The 18,303-nt window shown below is 49.3% G+C and overlaps 1 long non-coding RNA gene across 1 annotated transcript in view; it reads right to left on the bottom strand.

Annotated features, from left to right (window-relative positions):
* Positions 1-17,782, bottom strand: part of LOC113958810 — a 30,570-nt gene extending 12,788 nt beyond the window's left edge. The window contains exons 1-2 of the long non-coding RNA XR_003531636.1: positions 17,509-17,782; positions 17,257-17,366 (exon numbers count right to left, since the gene is read on the bottom strand). This is a non-coding gene — a long non-coding RNA (uncharacterized LOC113958810). The remainder of the gene's footprint in view (positions 1-17,256; positions 17,367-17,508) is intronic.
* Between the last annotated feature and the right edge of the window lie 521 nt (positions 17,783-18,303).

Here is an 18,303-nt window from a genome sequence, read left to right as displayed (position 1 = left end):
GTGGGTGGTTGGTGGGTGGTTGGTGGGTGGTTGGTGGGTGGTTGGTGAGTGGTCATTGGGTGGTTGTTGGATGGTTGTTGGATGGTTGTTGGATGGTTGGTGGGTGGTTGGCGGTTGGTTGGTGGGCGGTTGGTGGGTGGTTGGTGGGTCATTGGTGGGTCGTTGGTGGGTGGTTGGAGGGTGGTTGGTGGGTGGTTGGTGGGTGGTGGTTGGTTGATGGTTGGTTGGTGGGTGGTTGGTGGGTGGTGGGTGGTGAGTGGGTGGTCAGTGGGTGGTCGGTGGGTGGGTGGTGGGTGGTTGGTAGCTGGTTGCTGGGTGGTTGGTGGGTGGTCACAGCCACGTTCCAAGGCTCCCCCCGGGCACGGGGGTTGTTTTAAGGGCTGTCCCGTGTCCCCGGGAGGATGCTCCGTTCGCATCCACCGCGGGCAGCGATGAACCGGCGGGTGTCGGTGACCCAGGGACGCGACACAAACCACGCAGGGCAGAGCGAAGGCTTTTGTCCTGCAAATCTCAGCTCTTGGCACGCCAAAAAATCAAATTAAAATTAAAAAAAAAATAAAGGAGAAAGAGGGGGGAAAGGGGTTTTCCTTGGGGCTGTTTTTCCAGCGTTAGTCCTGTAGGTGCTCAAGAGCCACGTGCCAGGAAGGAGGTTTGTGCCCGCTGGCACAAGGCACCACCAAGCCCTCGGGCTCCACCGTTTGCATCCCAGGAAAACCTGGAATTGCTGCCCCAAGTGCTGCACTTGCAGGGAGGGTGCTGCTCCCTCCAAAAACACCCTTCAGCAATGAGGTGGGGCTGGGAGAACATGCTCAGGGTAATTTGGAGGCCAGAGCAAAGTAATTGTATTTAAAATATATATATATATTTATGGCCTGGTTTGAATGCTGCTAAAAAGCCACAACCACTTCTTCAGAACTGTCTCTTGCAACAAGCCTGTTGCTGTTGTTTCTTCTGGAAAACTAATACCTCCAGCCCCAAAATACAGTGAATTTCTGAATGTTCCAGCAAGAAATTAAAAATTTCTGCTTTCCTTTGTTGCAGCCTTATAATTTCTTTATAAAATGTAGATACATTTTATATAAATTTATATATATAGAATATATATATATAAAAATATACAAAATGTATATTTTATAGTTTGCATAAATAAACATATATATATATATTACACATACAGCATTCTGCTCTGGCAAGTCATCAGCTCACTTTGCAAAGATAAATGAGAAAAAGTGGGATATGATGGACACAGCATTAGACCACTGAAAGAAAAGGGTTGGGGTTTTTATTATTTATTTTTTTAAGTTGTATTCTCCACTGTCACAAAAGTAAAAGAGTGCAAGAAGGTACCAGGAAACTACAGAATTTTCAGGATAAGCAGCAGTATTTAGAGTTATAGGACATGGGATGGAAAATCAAGTGACAATTGCTTGTGGAATCAGAGGAAAGTTGCCCAGATAATGCAAGTTCTAAAGGAAAATTGGTATTTCGATAAAAATCCAAGTTAAAAGCATATTTATGGGCAGGGTAACACAGAGGCCAAATGGGCAAAACCTCTTCCTTGGAATATGCAGTTTTCAGGAAATGCAACTTTTTTTTGCTTTTTATATTCCCTAGAAAATGTTCTGAGATAACCCAGGAGGTTTTTATTTTCCATTCTGCAGAGGCCCATCCTGCTCCACCCTTCCCCACGCTCATCTCTCTTCCCTAAATGTGGCCACACTCCTGGATGGGCTGCAAAGCCACCCTAAGAAAACAGCCATGTCTGTGCACAACAGTCTCTTCTGACTCTGCCAACTCAGCAATAATTATTGTGTTTTCACTCTGACTCTTCTCACACGGGTGTCACAAACGTGGGCACGACCAGTGGGGTGGAAGAGTTTAGGAAATATCCCTGAAAATCATTTTCTGCTGCCAGGGTGCCTTGGCCATCACACAGAGACACTAAACCCCACCAAAACCACCTCCTGAAGGTTCTCACCCCCAGCAGCAGGAACTGGGGATCCTCTCCCACCTCAGCTCTGCCAGTCCTGGAATCATGGAATGGTTTGGGTTGGAAGGGATGTTAAAGACCAACTACTTCCACCCCCTGCCATGGGCAGGGACACCTTCCACCAGCCCAGGTTGCTCCAAGCCCCGTCCAACCTGGCCTTGGACACTTCCAGGGATCCAGGGGCAGCCACAGCTTCTCTGGGCAACCTGGGCCAGGGCCTCCCCACCCTCCCAGCCAACAATTCCTTCCCAATATCCCATCTCTCTCTGCCCTCTGGCAGTGGGAAGCCATTCCCTGTGTCCTGTCCCTCCATCCCTTGTCCCCAGTCCCTCTCCAGCTCTCCTGGAGCCCCTTTAGGCCCTGCAAGGGGCTCTCAGCTCTCCCTGGAGCCTTCTCTGCTCCAGGTGAACACCCTGGACATGAAATAAAATCACAGGTAGGAAAAGACCTCTGAGATCATCGAGTCCAAATGACATTCTGCCTGTTCTGGTCCAGTGGAAGTGGCCTGTTGTCTGCCAACTCCTGTCTTTGCAGGCTTCCCTTAGGGAGGCACCCACAACCTTTTAATTATTGACCCTGTAATGCAGGGCAGAGTGACATTATTTGCCAGTAATACAATCCCAGAGGAGCTGCTCTCGTCTCTAATTTTCCAATAAGCAAATTGAATCCCTGTGTCCAAGCAGCCCTTTCCCTCCCAGCTCCCCATACCCATGTGTGGAGCTTGTGTCCCAAATATCCACGTTTGACATTAGGAAGAAATTCCTTACAGAGAGGATAAACAGCCATTGGAATGGGCTGCCCAGGCAGGGGTGGAGTCACCATCCCTGGAGGTGTTTAAGGTGAGACTGGATGTGGCATCAGTGCAAGGGATGGAGGGGCAGGACAAGGGGGAATGACTCTTCCCCCTCTTCATTGCCCTCCTTTGGACACTCCCTAATGGCTTCATATCTTCCTTATACTGTGGTACCCAAAACTGCCCCAGGATTGCAGGTGAAGCATCTCCCACATTTCATTTGAACACACACTTTCCTCCCCGCCCATTCCTGGGTGCACACAGACACTTCCCAGCTTTCCAAGGAGCCTGAAGGAAGCCCAGAGCTGCTGAGTCCCCAAGCAAACGAGGCTCAGGAGTTCCAGCAAGTCCCTGATTGCTGCAAAGGCTCATTAATCCTCTCCCAAATCCACTGATGTCACCAATCTGCTGCTCCAAGTGCCCGGTGTTTTATGGCCCCTCACAGCTCAGCACAGTCCCCAGTTCACCCCATCCAATAACCCAGATCTCTACCAGGGAGCCACAGCCCTCCTTCCACGCTGCAGGAGCTCTCCCGACATCCATCCCTGCTCCAAAGGGCCGGGATCACACCTGCACCACTGGCAGCTCCTCACACAGCTCAGATCACAGGACATGCTGAGCTGGAAGGGACCCACCAGGATCATCGAGTCCAGCTCTGAAGGGATCAACCCCATGGAGGTGCAAACTGCAGGATGCCAGCACTGGGCTTGACTCAGAAAAACATTTAGGAACGTGTTTAAGTACAACCTGATCCAGGATGGCAATTAAACACACTCTTACAGGCAGGCACATGCTGGAATGCTGGCCTGGAGGGCGATGCTTTCGGAAATTGGGGCCCCTTCCAAGGAAGGCGCAGTTGTTGGGTGGATTAACACCCACTGCTTTGCACTGCTGGGGTCTGCAGATGTGTGAACAGGCTGGGGAGACAGGAAATTTGGAAGCCTCTCACCTTGACTGGCTTCATCAAGCAGCTGGTGTTCAGAGAATATTCTGAATTATTCTCTGCGTTCCAGTGGCCGATGGAGAACTGAACACACTCAGAATCACAGAATGGGGCAAGTTGGAAGGGACCACAGTGGGTCATCTTGTCCCACCTCCCTGCTCAAGTAGGGTCATCCTAGATCCCACAGGATTGCATCCAGACAGTTCTGGAATATGCCCAGGGAGGAAGATCTGGGCAGCCTGTTCAGTGCTCGGTCACTGCAAAGGGAGGAAGTTCTTCCTTGTGTTCCCAGTCCCCCTGCATTTCATCCCAGGCTCAGGGTCCTGCCTGGCAGCACAATGACCCCCAGGAAAGCCAAAGGGGTCACAGGGGCTGCCAGAGACCACCCCAAGCACTGCCCTGTCTGTATTAAATCCATTTAATTCTTGCTTTGGCACCGTTTGGTGCCTATTCCCATTTGCAGCAGTGGAACAAACAGCTCATTGCTGTTCTGTCTGGGATGCAGTGCCAGGGAGGGTTCTGCAGACCCCTCTGCCCACGCTCTGCCCATCCTCATCCTCAGGTTCCTGCTGCACATGGCACAGTGAGTCCTGCAGCTGGGAGAGCTGCCAGAGGGAGAGGGGACAGCAAACATGGCAGGGGGAAGAAAAAAAAAGCTTTTCCCCTTGTTTTTCTATTAATACTGACTTTAGGAAATGTTTTCGTTCTTGTTCCTACAGACTACAGCATGGGTAGAGCTGAGTGTGAGATGCTGCTACAGGGGTTACCTAAAACTGTGGAATCCCAGAATGTGCTGAGCTGGAAGGGACCCCTAAAGATCACCCAATCCAACCCACAGCCCTGCACAGGCCCAGCTCCAAGAGTCACCCCCTGTGCCCCAGAGGATCAGCCAAACCCTCCTGGAGCTCTGGCAGCCTTGGGGCTGTGCCCACTGCCCTGGGGAGCCTGGGCAGTGCCCAACCAGCCTCTGGGGGAAGAACCTTTGCCTGAGATCCAACCTGAGCCTGCCCTGACACAGCTCCAGCCGTTCCCTGGCTGCTGTCCCTGCTCCCCCAGAGCAGAGCTCAGTCCCTGCCCCTCTGAAGAAGCTGCAGCCCCCCCGAGCTCTGCTCTCGGGCTCCTCTGAATCCTCCACGTGCCCTCATTACCTCCACCAGCTTCACTTTTGCTTTGAGCCTTCACTCAGGGGTCTGTGGAGCTCAGAACACTCTGGACTTCCAGCAAACCAGGAGTAAAACAGGTAAAAATGATGGAGCTGAATGAGAATTCCCTGCACCAGTGTCAGGAGTTGGGAAGTTGGTGCTCTGTGGTTCCACAGGAGGGAAAAAATGCACCATCCAGCTCCAAAACCAGCACTGGCTCCTGCCCAGCACAGCAGCAAGAGGAGAAAGCCCAACACTGTCCCAAGCAGACCAGGGCACCAAACTGGAAGTGCTCAATTCTGGGGTGTCTGCAGAGGCAACCCCATCCTGGCCCCAGGTGAGGGAAATCAGTGAGAAAGGAAAGAAAATCAGATTTAAAAGAGATTTAAAAGGCTGCTCTGCTCCCTGCCTGGGTTCAGCTGTGGTTTATCCAGCTGCAACGAGTTTACATTTCTAGTAAACTTAATCCTGAACTCCTTGGGGTGGATGTTCTAAGAAAGGAAAGGAACTTCATTACTTAGTACTGGAGAGCTGCACCCACAGTGAGCTGTTCAGGGCTGTTCAGTTCCAGGCTGGGACTGAAATCTCCAGCTCTGTGCAACTCCCAGGTATTTCTGGGTGTAGTTTATATTGTGGGTTTTTTTAAATTTACTTCTGAAAAAAAAATACATTTTTTTTTTGTAAAATCCCAGATTTTTCAATTAAATATTCTCACAATATCAAAGTACCATTCAGCTTCTAAGTATGAATGATAAAATCTATCAGAGAATCCAGAGCCTGCCAGGCTGAAAGAAAGCAATTCACCTCCAAGAGAGCACTCACCTACTATTTCTATGAATAATAAATACATTAATTTATTAAGTGAATAAAATTCAGGAGACCAGAACTTATGAGCAGCTGCGCTGTGAGTAACCTGTGTGAGGATGGAACACCCAAGCCCCTGGATCTGAAAACGAAACTCAGACTTTCCCTTTGTTTTCTAAAGTTTCTTACAAGTTAAAACAGTTCTTAGATGTGAAAGTCCTAAAATTCTCTGTCTGTCTGATGCCAGAGATCTGTGTCTGTTTGTTCTGCCAATACACAGGGCAGGTTGGAAGGGGGATATTGCACATGGAAGAGCTCGGGAGGCCAAGATCTGCTCCAGGTGAGCACATTGTGCCAAGGTCATCCCACAGGCAGCAGGGAGGGGGGGATTCTGCCCCTCTGCCCCCTCAGGTGAGACCCCCCTGCAGAGCTGCCCCAGCCCTGGGGAACAGCAGCACAGGGACGTGGAGCTGCTGGAGAGAGTCCAGAGGAGGCCCCGGAGATGCTCCAGGGCTGGAGCCCCTCTGCTCTGGAGCCAGGCTGGGAGAGCTGGGGGGGTTCACCTGGAGAAGAGAAGGCTCCAGGGAGACCTGAGAGCCCCTTGCAGGGCCTAAAGGGGCTCCAGGAGAGCTGGAGAGGGACTGGGGACAAGGGGTGGAGGGACAGGACACAGGGAATGGCTTCCCACTGCCAGAGGGCAGGGATAGATGGGATATTGGGAAGGAACTGTTGGCTGTGAGGGTGGGGAGGCCCTGGCCCAGGTTGCCCAGAGAAGCTGTGGCTGCCCCTGGAATCCCTGGAAGTGTCCAAGGCCAGGTTGGACGGGGCTTGGAGCAACCTGGGCTGGTGGAAGTGTCCCTGCCCATGGCACAGGGTTGAATAAGATGAACTTTAAGGTCCCTCTTCCCAGTTTGTGATTCCATGATCTTCACCTCTAATTGATTTTGTTTGGTTCCAATCCTCATCACACACAGTATCAGAGTAACCAGAACAGTTACTACAACTGCTCTCCAGTAACTAGAAGGTTCACACTCATTTTCATGCACCACCACAAAACCCCCTTGTATTTATAGAAACTCCCTTGTCCCTGGTGCTCACAATAAAACTCAATTCCACTCTGTGTGACCAAAGCAGGGAGGAAATTAGTGGGACTGGAGCAACATCACAGCCCAACCTGCCCAAAGGCTTTTTCTCTGCCCCAGGATCTGCAGCTCAGGTGGGGAGGAGCAGAAGCTCCCCAGGGCTCCAAATCCCATCCCCGAGTTCAGCAGGAGGGAAATGCAGCAGCTCCTTTCCTCAGCTGAGGAGTTCAAGCAGAAAATTTCCCTGCTGGTGCCTTCTCCCAGCTGTGGTGTTATTGTTATTATCCGTGTATCTCCTGGAGAAAATATTCCTGGGGCTGCTGCTCCTCCAGCTTCCAGAGAAACTTCAGTGTCTCTGTGTGTTAATGGGAAGCAAAGAACTCTTCAGGGCTGGGGTGGAAGTGAAACTCCCCCTAATTTAATTTCAGAATAAACAAACCCTCCCAAATCTTTGAACCTGAATTATTTAGCACAAAAAACCCGAAGAATTAAACCCTCCACTGACACCAGGAGGATGTGGTGGTGAGGAGCACGTGGGAAGCAGAGAATGGCCAAATGAACCCAAGTCATAGTTTGAACTCATTCCCCTGTTTATGTAGATTTTTAAGAGGTTTAATTAAGCCACCACATCTTAAGATGGGATTTTCAAAGCTATATAAGCAATTTACAGGAATCCAGACTCCAAAGGGCAGTTCAGGTGCTCAGGATTCTTTGAAAATCCTCAACTGCTGTAATAGAATTAATGTTCTCCTCTAAATTAAATATGTATTTAGACAAAATAACCCAGGGCCACGGAGAGGAGTTACAGATGATCCCAATCTAAGCATGAGGGCAGGGTTAGATTCACATTTTACTTCCATTTCACATGTCAAAGTGTCAAATATCCAAAGTGTAAAAGTCCCAAAATTAGGGTGTCTTCAAGCAAGGAGTGGTTGGGCAGAGTCACCCAGCAGTGACCAGTGTTACCTGTGACATCCAAATTAACCAAATCAAACCATCAGCCAAATCTGGCCAAATTCTTTCCCTAAAGCTCTAGATCTGTTTAAGCTATTTAAGATAATCTAAGTCCTTATATTGGCACAAGCTGTTTAAAATGATCTGAGGCTTTAGATTGGTTTAAGCTGCTTATGCAGCTTTAAGGTTTTAAAAGGTTTAGGCTGCTAAAAAACATTTCCCCCAAGCAAGTGGGGTTGTTTGTTGGGAGCTGGTTGTACCATTTCACAGGTTTTAATATGGTGCAAACATGGAAACTGGAGTAAAATATTTTGCTTGCAACACTAAAAGTCCAAGTCAGTCAGTCCCAAGTCTACAAATACTGATGATTTCTACTTTACAGATGATTTCTATTGGCATAAGTCTGAGAGGAGTGGATGCCATAAGGGAAAGCACCAAGAACTCTCTCTGTCTTCTTTAATGAAAGAAAAGGAAAAAAGTTCCCACAGGAAATCACACAAAAACTTGATGTAATAATTCCACCTCGTTAAAGAAAAGTAGACAATATATATAAACCCAACAAATTCAGCTTTCCTCTCATCCTTTCCAGCACTGTAGCACCAAAACAGGGTTTCCCCTCTCATGCTCTTTTTGGGATTGCACCCATTTGCCAGCACAAAGGGATTTCAAATCCAAGGTGCCCACGTGGTGCTGGAAAAGCTCAATACAAGATCCCATTATCCACACAGGCACTTGAGCAACACTTCAGTATTCCAGTGGGTCCTGGAACACACAAGGGCCAGGAGGGCTCTTCCAGGGGGCCAGGATGGGTTTCATTCTCTGTATAATTCTGTATTTTATATATGTATATCAAGATGTATTTTATATATCTAACAGGTATTTTATATATATAATTATAGTATATATATAATATAGATATCATATATGTTATATACAATATATATTATATATAATATATATTATATATTATATTTTAATATATTATATATAATATGTTTATATATAATATAAATATATATTATATATGTAATATATTACATATATTACATATATTATATATATATATATATAATCTAAAGATACACTCATATGTATCAATATACATAATTCTTTGCAGCCCAGAATTATCCCCACTCAAGCAGATTTTTTGCAAGGCCCATGAACAAGCCTCACGATACTTCAAGTGAACTTCCCACCCTGCTGAGCTGCAGAGATGGAGCTGCAAGGAGCACTTCTGCTCTTTCAGTCCTCCCTGGTGGGTCCAGCTGGGCTCCAAACCCCCCCAGAGCACAATTGTCCATGAGCTCTGTGCTCCGGGTCCTGCTCCAACCCTGCAAATGCTTCCCTGCAAGGCACAGGAGGGGGGCTGAGACCTGGGAAGGGGCTGCCCAGGAGGTGGGGGGGGCAGTTCTGGCCCCTTCGTGACAAGAAGGACATGGAGGGGCTGGAGGTGTCCTGGGAAGGGGCTGGAGCAGCAGGAGCAGCTGAAGGAGCGGGGGGGGCTCAGTCTGGAGAAAAGGAGGCTCAGGGGGGACCTTCTGGCTCTGCAACCCCCTGACAGGAGGGGGGAGCTGGGGGGGGGTCAGGCTCTGCTCCCAAGGAACAAGGGACAGGAGGAGAGGGAACGGCCTCAAAATGCACTGCGGAGGGTCAGGCTGGACACCAGGAGGAATTTCTCCATGGAAAGGGTGGTCAGGCATTGGCAGGGGCTGCCCAGGGAGGTTTGGAGTCCCCAACCCTGGAGGTGTCCCAGGAAGGCCTGGCTGTGGCACTCAGTGCTCCGGGCTGGGGGACAAGGTGGGCATTTGGCACAGGGGGAAACCATGGGCTGGGAGGGCTTTTCCTCCTAATTGATTGTGTGATTCTGGGAGCCCCTCACCTGCTCCAGATCTTGGGCTCAGCCCCCAAAGCTTTGGTTCCACCCAGAGCAAAACTCAGCCCTGACCCCCAAAGCTCAGAGTCACCCCCGGGGACAGTCACCCCCATCCCTTGGGCAGCTTGAATTTCCTTCTCAAAACACTGGGAAAACAGGGCAACGCTCCTGCTCAAGGGCACACCTTTATAAACAGTGGTAACAACACATTTAGTTCCCTTTAGCCCATTTGATCACCACAGTTTCCAGTTTCCCCAGGGAGGGGACGGTCCCAAACATCCCTCCCTCCCATGAGATGCAGCAAATGCGGTTCCATCAGGACAAAGAGCTGTGTTTTCAGGCATTGGGGCACAGGCAGAGTGGGGCAGAGCCACCCCCTGCTCTCATTTACACAAACATAAAGACAGAGCATCTGGCCATGTGTCAAAAGTCCTTAATTACATGATCGAGCTTATCTTAAATATCTATTTATTGAAAGTCGTAAATGACACAAGATTGCAGTTTCTCTCACAAACACCCCGCAGACAAAGGGGGGTTGTGATTACACATTCAACCTCCCGCTTCCTTATTCCATCTTTGCCTTGCTTAACTTCCCAACTCGATGGGATATTAATGCAGGAGTCCTCCCCCTCCTCCACCTTGGCAGTTTGCTCTGGAGCACCAAGTTCCTTTGATGGTTATTCACTCGGGGAGAACCACGAAAGTTTGTTCATAATCAAAGATTTTTTTTGCCTGAGATGCATTTCTGACCTGCTTGTGCAGGCAGCACGAGTCCCTGAGCAGCTTTTGCAGTGGCAAACACTGAGCAAAATCCAAGTGACTGAGGAAAAAAATGGATAAACACTGACAGAAATAGCAACAGGAGCAACAGAAACCTGTTCTGTGCAGTTAGATGGGAAAATTACCCTCTTGATTTTCACTTTCCCCAAGCTCTGTGAGGAACAGGCTGCTCAGGGGTGGGTTCATGGCTTTAAAGTGTACAGAGCATCCCAAAACAAAGCACAGGATAACTATGGATACAGGCTAAGAATAACTGTGGATGTGGACTAATTGCAGCTTCCTCAGAGTCCTCCTGAGCTGAGGGTTATCATATGATCTGCAAAATATTCCTGATCACATCACACCAGGAGACAGCTCTGAGAAGTGCAAGGCAGTTCCAGAGCCATGATTTACCCAGGAGGGAACAGGCCTCCATTGCACCCCAAAATTCCAGTGGCAGAAGGAATTTGGGTCCCGCCAGGTGCAGGCCTACATCATCAGAGCTTTTATGCAGCTTTCCCATCACTTGTTGCATCCCTCTGTTCATTGATAAGGCAAATTCCAGCTAAATCATTTATTCTGGGAATTTAGTTGCCTTCCTGGTATTCCCCATGTAAGTTTTCCAGGATGTTTGTGAGTGCTGGTGTTATTTACGTGGTGCTAATGCCTGGTTGCTTGCATTATCCACCCCTGCCAGCTGACAGAGGGGGGCTGGAATTGGAGCATGGAATTACTACAATGGGAAGTGAAATGAGCCTGGAGCTCCTCCCCAGAGCCCCCCACGAGCAAAGCCCACCCTCAGCCTGGCACAGTGCCCACTCTGGACTGCCCAGGGTCACTGTCCCTGCACAGTGACACCTCCTTCCTGGGGTTACCATTCCCTGACAGGCATCTCCTCTCTGCTGTTGTCATCTGGGTGATGATACAATGATGATATTTTACCAGCTAAATAGTAGAACACCAGGTTCTGGGAGCTGGACCCTGCCCCAGCAGCACAGCTGGGCTGGTGCCACCAAACCCCCCCAGCTCTGGCATCTGCTGAGGTGCCAGCAAGGAGCTCAAGCCAAGGAACAACATTTTTGCCTCAGAAGGTGAATATTTCCATAAAAACAGAAACAAGAAGTCTTTTGTCTCTAAACCTGCCTGTAAACACCAAAAGGAGACCTTGGGTAGCACCAACCCAACCATCAGCCACCCCCTGCTCTGGGAGGTCGTGTCCATGCCCTCCCTCCACGGGCACCTGAGCGTGTGTTGGATGGAGGAAGGCAAATAATCCCCCATTCCGTGCTATTTAGGAGCACAACCTTCCACAGGACTTTCACTTCCAGGTCCCCATGGCTTCCCAAAGGAAAACTAAATCCCACTTGTGCTCAATCCAGTGTAATTGAGGAGTAAAGCGATTTAATTTCTGCCCCAGCTGAGAAACACCTTTTGCTCTCCCTGTAAACCAAGTCAGGTTCAACACTCCAAAAGACAACTCATTTGGCTATAATAGTTTCTATTAGTGACCTTATTTATTTAAATGTGTACATTTATTTATTTAAATAAATTTCTACTTATTTAAATTAACACTTATTTATTTAAATAAATAAATTCCTATTTATTTAATTCTTATTAAATCAATTTAATATTTTATTAGTTACATTAATTTAAAAGTTATTATTTTAAAATTTATTTTATTCTTATTTATTTAATTAATAAATTCTTATTTATTTAAGTACTCTGCCAACTCCCCAGCCCATGTTCACCCCCTGACCCGTTCCCTTCCCACTTTCCCTTGGCATTCCCTTGTGTCTCTTGTCTGGGGACACAAAGCCACTCCAAACATTTCCCTGGGTGCACACACATCCCCTCCACTTGCCAGGTAGCACAGCTTTTTTTCCCTGTATAGAATTACTGTCCAATGAATTAATCAAAGTTTTAATCAAGGCTATAATCAAACTATCACTGAGGTTGATGTTGTGCTTGCTGGGGACATCCCGGGATTGTCTGGAGAATTCCTTCCTTGCCACAGATTCCCTGCATCAAGGAGTTTGCAGGAGAAACCTGGCCAAGCTGCTTTTGAACAGCCATTAAAAACAAAACAATCTGTTTGTCTCAGTGATTTTCGTTCTCCCATGAAATTCAGTCTGATGCCAGAACTACAGGGGAAAAAAAATTGAAAATATGAGTCCAAGCAACCAAAAAGTGGCTCCAAAACTGGGGTGAATATGAACATGCCTGCAAAGGATAGGGTTACAGGGACTCTGGAAAGCAGCACAGAACCAGGTAAAGGCCACAACAAACAAGATAAGGGATGAAAAAATTTGTTTTCATGGACTAAAACACACAGGTAAAGGGGAGTTGGCTGGTGGGGATTGGAAATGCCTTTGAAACCATGGGATGGATAAGAGTTAGAGGGACTGGGATGATGCTTGTGCAGCTGAGCCTGTCCCAGAACCTGCTCTTTTGCACTTGAGCCTTTCTAAAATTCCATGTAAAATTCAATTTTTCCTTTGGTTATTTCAACCACCCACCTTTAGCAGTAACACTAATGAGGTAAAAAATACACTTCAATTCTAAAGACAACTAAAAATAAAAGCAGGTAAGGAGTTTTGTTTGGGAAGGGTTTTCAAGGACTCTGAAATCACCCCTGCCATCACCACGAGCAGCACTCGCCTCTCTCACTGGTGCTTTAAGAGTCATCTCTTCTGGAGTGACTTATTTCCAGTGCATCACTTGTTACTTCAGCCTTTACTCATTGGCAGCCCCCCAGCCCAGGGCTGTGAGTCAGCAGAGCCCTCGGTCCTTCCTCCAGGAAGGCAGGAGATGCTCCAGACACCCTGGTTTTCTCCTCCATGGCATTTATTGTCCAAGCTCCTCTCCCAGGTTCCCACACATCCCAGGGCAGGAGCTGCCGGAGCCACGAGTTGGCTCAAGGGGAAGCGAGGGAAGGACAATGTCTCTGTGCTGCACTGGGAATCTGGGCTGTTCCAGGGCTGGAAAACCCATCTGAAGGACTTGAATCCCATGAGCCTAGAGCAGCAGGGCTGTGGGATCCTCCTCTCCCAGCTGCAGATCAACCAGGATTAGGGTCGGGGTCACTGGGGCATCCTGGGTCACAACATCCCACCCAGCCCTAGGCTGGGACCAGCAGCTGGGCTCCTCCTGGGGGCCATCCCAGCAGCTATTTCTGGGCTCCCTGAGGATTTCAGCAGCATCCCATGGCCCTGGACATGAGGGTTTGCACACACACCCCCCTGAGAGACCAAACTGGCCACACCACGTGCACCGTGCCTCCCTAAATCATCCCCGTCCCCAGAACGAGCAGCCAGTTGGGACATTCACCCCCACCAGAGCAGCCACTCCCCCAGAGCAAAAAATTACATGGAGCTCCAGGGATTACCTACCTGGGAAAATATGTTTCCCCCTGCATTTCCCTACAGCACCAGAGTCCACCCAGCAAATAATGAACTGAAAAAAAACCAAAACCCGACCCCGGTGAGTGCTGCTGTCTGCAGTTGGAGCTTAGAGTCAAAACTTATTACTTGTATTTTCAATCTGCCAGGGACTCACACTGAGATCTTGGCCAAGCAGCTCCCCCTCCCTCCTCCCTGTTTCCCAGACAGAAGAAAAAGTAAGACACAGAAAGGTTAAACAGGAACAAAAAAGGCCATGCTGGTCCCCCTCACCTCAGGGAACCACCGAGATCAGAGTGGAGCAAATCCCCAGCTTACAGAGCTGGGATGTTTCCAGTCTTGGCATAAAGTTTCTGAGCTTTTTAAAGACCTAAATGAAGAGATTTGGGTGAATCTCAACATCCCCTTTGCAGTAAGGTCAGAAACATGGTTAAACACGGGTGAGCAACCACCAGCCCTCTGAAATATTTCTGAAGATCCTTTTCAGATGACAACACACACCTTTAAACAGGCAACTAAATCTGAGCTGGGCTTTGCTGGTCCTTGGTTAGTCCCTGTATCCCACATCATACATCTGCATTAACTGCACAGATTCAGCTTCACGTGGAGAAAAGAGATGGTTTTTAGCCCCTCAAAATATCTGGAGTTGTTTGTGCTCCTACCAGCACGAGGCAGAAAGATTCATTCACAGCTAGTGCAATTAAAAATTATGGGTTTAGGTCAATAGTGTGTTCCTGCTCTCCTGGCACTGATCCCTTCCTCAACAGCTCCACACTGTGAACAGAGATACATTTCTGGGAATTGCTGGCCCAGGTGGAAATCCAGAATTAAAGTGGACCTGAGGAGGAGGCCTTTAATCGCTCTGACCCAGGAGGTTCTTCTGGGGCTCCATAAAACTCCCTGGCCCATCAGCAGCCATCTCAATTCCCAGCAAATATCCCCATTTCCATGACAGGACAACCACAATCATCACCAGGAAAGGGCCAAGATGCTGGAGAGCCATTTGGAAGCTACAGCCTTGCATGTTATACATGTTTGTTTATAGGAGTTTTACAACTGTTTCAAGCAAAATAATTAACGGTATCCCTTACAAGGAAAATAATGCCCAGAATCCTTCCCAAGCATGAGCCAAACTCTGGTGCCTGGGAGGACAACAGTTTCATTTCCCTTTCTCAGGAGGTGATGAAAGGATAAAAGTGAGTGAAGCAGAGCCACCAACTCCCACCAGTCCTAAGATGGGAGAGCTCCTAACAGAGCAACTCCTGGCAGGACTCAGATGCCCCCAGTTCTGCACAGAAGCCCCCTGAGCCAAAATCCACCGTGTCCTGCTCAGACTGCTGGGGGAGGGTTTGGGCTGGGCAATGCTCAAAGGGGTTTGTAGTACAGCAGAAGCCCGTGCCCTGCTCAGGAGACACTTTCAGAGTTAAAAAAAAACCCTTCCCATCCTCTCCCTCCTTAGTTACCTCCCATTTGGGCTTTTTTGGGGAGGTTTCTCATCTAAAATGTTTTCCATTCCCAGCAGAGCAAGAGGTTGGGGCTGGAGAGGAGCAGCACGTGGTACTGCTGTGCAGAGATCCAGGCACACAGGCTCATCCAAAGGAGCAAGGAGTAAAGACCAACCCCCCCCCATACACATTTTGTTGCAGCTGGAAGAATTGCAGTCTCCAAAAGGAAAAGAAAAATAAAGTAGCGATGGACACGCTCCTTCCCCAGTACAACGTGGAAAACAGGGAGAAACCACAGTCCCACAGGACCAGTGGCCTCAGGACCAGGGAGAGGAAGGTTTAGGAAAGATCAGTGTTCTTTCCATCCCAAAGCACGAGGCTGGGGTTGCCAGCACCTGGCAGCACTTGGATGTGTTTTCTGGCAGAGCAGGAGGTCAGGGGACATGAGGTGCTCCCAGCCCCACCACAACCAGGTGCAGAGGGATATTCCCCTCCCACTGGCTCCAGATTTTAATCCTATTCTCCTGCACACGCCTCCATATCAAACTCTTAATTAAAAATTATCTGATTTTGGGAAGGGGGGCACAGACTTCACGTTAAGTTTTGGTTACTCTTCCTCTGTCAGGTTAGACCTTCACAAGTTCCCTTTCTAGGAAGCCTCAAGGGGTTGTTTATATAAAATGAGCATTTTATTTCATGTGCTGCCCACCCTCAGCTCCCACAGTTAATTGGGGTAAACTTTTTTGCAGATCCTTCCCTAAACAGTCAGGAGAAAAACCTATAAATAACCTGCGTGCACACAGAGAAATGAAATATATGGCTCCAACACAAGTAAACACCGCAAAATATGAATGCAAACTTCCAGACAAAGGGCTAATTCCTGCCCTCGGAGATTCATCCAGCCGAAGGAGCTGGATAATCCCGAGGAGGGCTGGATTTGGCCCTTGGAGAGGCCACTGCAGTCGGAACACGGCAGCAAAGCCGGAGCCCCGGCGGGAGCCGCGGGCAGGTACCGCAAGGGCTGCGGATCCTCCTCCTGCCTCCACCGGGAAGCTCGGGCTCCCAAAGCACCGACCTCGGGCTCCCCAAAGCACCGACCTCGGGCTCCCCAAAGCACCGACCTCGGGCTCCCCAAAGCACCGACCTCGGGCTGCCCAAAGCACCGACCTCGGGCTCCCCCAAAGCACCGACCTCGGGCTCCCCAAAGCACCGACCTCGGGCTCCCCCAAAGCACCGACCTCGGGCTGCCCAAAGCACCGACCTCGGGCTGCCCAAAGCACCGACCTCGGCAGGATGATGCCTGAATGTCAGACCCTGTCTCAGGAAAATAAGATCAGGGAGGGAGTGAAAAGCCCAACGTTTTGTGCAGATATTCAGCTGTTAGACGAGGGTTGGGATATTATTTTTTAATCTCTATCCCTGCTCTGGAGCACCGGGTAACAGCCGGCTGCGCTCCGCAGGGAGCACGAACGCAGGCTGGGAAGCGGAGCAGGCCCTGGGCACTGGCTCCAGGAGGAGGACTGGGCTCCCCGTGGAGCAACATGTCCATTTTTCCAGCGCCGCAGTGGCCGGGATGCCCCGGGAGCCGCGTGTCCCTGCGCACGGCCGGGTCCCTCTCGCACGTCGCTGTCACACACCCGGCGCTCGCTCCCTCCCTCCCTCCCACCGCCCCCAGCGCTGCCTCCCACCCGCCAGCGCTAAAATAACCATCCTCTCTCCCAGCACGTTGGGGGAAAATGAAGTTGCTGTCAAGCGACGATAAATTCATGCGACAGCCAGCGCTAATTAAGCGGCAAAGTAGCTGCGAGCGTGGCGGGGACGCGGCTCCGGGGCTGGGCTGTGACACCGCCGGGCTCGCCCAGCGCTCGCCCAGCGCTCGCCCAGCGCTCCAGGCGCGGCCACCCGGCGATCCAGGCGCCGTATCCATCGGGATATGAGCGTCCGAGCGCGCCCCGTGGCAACCTGACACCTTTCGGGAGGCAAAATGGAATCTCGCCGGCCGCAGCGAGGGAGGGGGGAGCGAATATGCACGCAGAGAACAACAAAAATAGCGACAAAAGCCCCCGTGCCTACCTTTGGTGGGGGCCGGCGGGCAGATCCCGGAGCCTTTGGGGTTGGTGGCTGTTCCCTTCTTTATGAAATGTTCGGCTCAGCCGGTGCTATTTGCATTCTTTCATTAGCACCTGTTTCAAGTAAGGAAGGAGAAAGCTCATTACGAGATCAGCTTCCTTTCAAAATAAATTATTCAAAAAAAAAAAAAACAACGTAGAGATGGACGCTGCCAAAATAATAATAACGCTAATAAAAAATAATAAAAAAAAATACCACATGTATATTAAAGCCCAAAGTAGGCAGTTTAATAATGGGAGGTCTTGCAGGTTGTGAGCATGCTCCAGCCGGAACAAATCCTTCCTCTGTTATTCCTCTGAATAAAAATAAACCACGAGCAAGAAACCCAAACGGAAGCTTCCTCCTAGAATCCCTGCTGCTGAAAAATATGTAATAAATTCAGCCCGAAGACGCAGACTCTAATCAGCAGCTGTTTTCTGGATCCAAAGCCAGCCAAAGCCTCTCTTGTCTTTTCCCACTATGAGTCTAGGCCTTTTTGAAAAGGGTTTTAACCTTTTAAAGACACAGTGCACCAATTATCACTTCTGGAGGACTGTCACTCACGGCGCAGAGAAATTAATAAAGCGGCAGCGACGGCACTGCCGAGCAGGGGGAGGGTGGTTTGCACTCGCAGCTTTGCTTCGGGAAGATTATTGTAGGATTATTTTTTTTAATAGGTCCCCTTCGCCTTTGGGAAAATAATAATAATAATAATAACAATAATCTGAAAACTTGCCACCCAGCTCTGGGATAAATGCAAAGTCATTATAGAATTGAACAGCTGGTGGATGCCATTCCGGGAGTTCTACGGTCGCTCCTTGTCAGGGTTAAATTTGTTGCAAGTGAATTTGAGGGATTAACAGTTTCCGTGCCAGGCGGGGGTGTGAGAGGGTTAATGACACGCGGAGCGGAGCTCTGTCAAGTGCTTCCCATCAAACTAAGGATCGGGCTGCGAAGTTTGAACCGAGCAGCCCTGGCACAGCACTAAAGCGTTCCTCCAGGAGTGAGATT

This window comes from Corapipo altera, unplaced genomic scaffold (genome assembly GCF_003945725.1).
Source record: "Corapipo altera isolate COAL_440 unplaced genomic scaffold, ASM394572v1 215, whole genome shotgun sequence".
NCBI classification, from domain to species: domain Eukaryota; kingdom Metazoa; phylum Chordata; class Aves; order Passeriformes; family Pipridae; genus Corapipo; species Corapipo altera.
The sequence above is the reverse complement of the archived record's forward strand: the minus strand, read 5'-3'. Positions and strand labels throughout refer to the sequence as shown.